The sequence below is a fragment of the Amblyomma mixtum genome, chromosome 8 (assembly GCF_055824585.1).
Source record: "Amblyomma mixtum isolate Tamu chromosome 8, ASM5582458v1, whole genome shotgun sequence".
NCBI classification, from domain to species: domain Eukaryota; kingdom Metazoa; phylum Arthropoda; class Arachnida; order Ixodida; family Ixodidae; genus Amblyomma; species Amblyomma mixtum.
Genome location: NC_143019.1, coordinates 81,767,879 through 81,770,497, shown reverse-complemented (window position 1 = coordinate 81,770,497; position 2,619 = coordinate 81,767,879). Strand labels below are relative to the sequence as shown.

Sequence of the window (2,619 nt, the reverse complement as noted above, 5' to 3'; positions counted from 1 at the left end):
TGGATGATGACTGCATTCATCAGGTTTGGTTTCGTTTGGTTTATGGGGCTTAACGTCCCAAAGCGACTAAGGCTATGTGAGACACCGTAGGGGGCGGCTCCGGAAATTCCGACCACCTGGGGTTCTTTAACGTGCACTGACATCGCACAGTGCACGGGCGTTAGAATTTCTCCTCCAAAGATATTCAACCATTAGAATGTGCCGAACAGGCGAGCCTGCGGCACCGTGAGTGATGGATGAGAGGGAGGGTAAAGACGTTTGTCGAGGCGGGGCTCGAGCTAGACCTCTTTTATGGTGCGGCGAAGGGTGAGTCTCCCGCCGTCCTCTGAGGGTGTTGGCCAGGGGATCAATGGTGCCCGGAAAAGTGTGTCGCGGGCGAGCTTATGGGCCAGCTCATGGTCATCAATCCCTGAATGCCCATGGACCCAGCGGAGGAAAACGATGGAATGCTGCAGTGCGGAGACCGCTCGTTCGACCTCCTGTAGGAGAGAAGGGGTTAGGGTGCGGTTCTATATGTGGTGTATAGCGGCTTGTGAGTCTGAATAGACTGTGTACTCTTGGAGAGGGGGAAGGAGCGCAAATGACTTGGGGGCCTGCGCAATGGTGAGGACCTCGAGGGACAATGCGTCCGGAGGGCGTAGATATGGCCCGCTGGTGTGGGTTTCAGGAGCGGGGAGGTGGGGATGGTACAGGGCATAGCCGCAGGAACCTCGAGGAGCCACGAAGGAAGAATCCGTGTAGTCTACACCCTGGGTATCAAAGAGAGAGGAATGGTGCTGTGCGGCTGCATGACGACGTCCGGCGTGCAGGACGGGGGACATGTTGTTCGGGAGGGGAAGGATACGAAGATTGGGAGCTGGGGTGGGAATTGAAGAGGTAAACGGGGAGAAGTACTTGATGCAGGGCTTGTTGGTTCATGTTACAATATTTTTAACAGCGCAAAAAAGGGCACAACACAGGAAAAGACAGAAAGAAGCGGACAGTAAGAGCGCCAATGGGGAAATTGGAATGATCGAGATACCCGTTTGAGTCAATAACCACTGACCTGGACGAGTAAGGTAAAGCCGGGCAAGCTGCGAGTCACGATGAATAGTGAGAAGAGAACGGAGAGGATGGAAGAGGCCTGTGGCAAAGAGCTTAGCGGTAGAGGCAGTGAGAGGGAAGTTGAGAGCTGCCTTGTTGAGGCCCACAAGGGCAGTCTCGAGAGCGTTGAGTCTAAGTAGAGGAAGTGTACCTTGTCCAGCCAGATAAGCAAACTTTCACTACAATCCAAAGTAAGTGCTGAATTCTTTTTCCTTTCAGGACGTTGTCACCCATAACCGACTAATCCAGTGTTAGGAGCAAGGCAAGATCGATTTAATATTTAATCGGTTGCCCTCATACTATTCAAGGCGAACTGTCTGTTAAAAATATTTTTTTTTCATTTCGCGATAACACACCAAGTGTCTTCGCAAAAGAAGGAACAAAAATACTTCCATGGAGGTGCTGGGTATCGATCCCAGTACCTCTCGCATGCTAAGCGAGCGCTCTACCATCTGAGCTACACCGCCGGACGAGGAACGCAAGCGACTCAAACGTAATTTAAATCGCTAGAGGAGAACGAACAACCGAGTGAGAGCACTCTTTCCCGGTTGGCGAGACCGGCGCGAACGATGCGCGGTTGTGAGCGTAGCCAACTCTTACGTAAGGGCCACTGACATGTCGCTTCTTTTCTGTGCCCAGCATAGCAGTCTTTGCGCTCGGCGTGTTACTGAATCGCTGTCATTTTTCTTCTCTTCGCCGCATTTATTGAATTGTATTAGACATGACATAGAAGTCCGCGCCTTCGTGAGCGGAATATTTGTTGGCTGCGTGCTACATGGTTCGACCTCGAGTGTTCGATTCAGCGCATGTAGTGGAAATTAGAAGAGAGGGAGGGCCGTGGAAGTTTTGTCGCTTTCAGGATGCCTTGATCAAACGGCGACTGCCTGTGTGTATCCGCTGCAAATACACAGGCGCCACAGCGTAGATTATTCACGATCGAGATCACCAACGTTCACAATGACATAGTCACACAATTTATAAACAAAATGCATAGGCTGTCTTCAAGTGTATTATAAGAATTTCTAACTGCGTATCTTAGCACCGGCTGCTTTGCACACTATCCATTAGGGAAACATATGCCACACACGGGGATGTTTCGAGCTCTGAGGAAGTCTTAAACGGCACTATCACATTCTGGAGCGCTCCACCTTAGTGCTCCTACTAGTCAGTAGGGACAGGGTTCGGAAGACCCTCGTACACGCTTCTCGGCAGTGAGGTGCTCTATACCTTATAAATATGATATAACCAAAGTCCAGGCGTATGCATTGTTTCTTTTTCATTATCCGTGTTTATAAAGAATTCTTGTGACGAATAGGACAAGAAGAAGTATATCGCTGTGAAAATAACTACGCTATGTTTCCATGGCTATTCTTGCAATAATTAATCATTGAAGAACAGACTCAAATGAATGCCCTAGCAAGAAACAACTAAAATTTTGCAGTTGTTAAAAGTTAGCAACAACAGGATTCCCTGTAGAAATGTGTAGTACCCTGTTGTAGAGATAGGAGACTACCGCGACAGCAGTCGACTTCGCAA

At 49.4% G+C, this 2,619-nt stretch overlaps 1 non-coding gene across 1 annotated transcript; it reads right to left on the bottom strand.

Annotated features, from left to right (window-relative positions):
* Positions 1-1,477: 1,477 nt before the first annotated feature.
* Positions 1,478-1,550, bottom strand: TRNAA-AGC (transfer RNA alanine (anticodon AGC)). The gene has a single exon. It is a non-coding gene; the product is annotated as a tRNA-Ala (tRNA).
* Between the last annotated feature and the right edge of the window lie 1,069 nt (positions 1,551-2,619).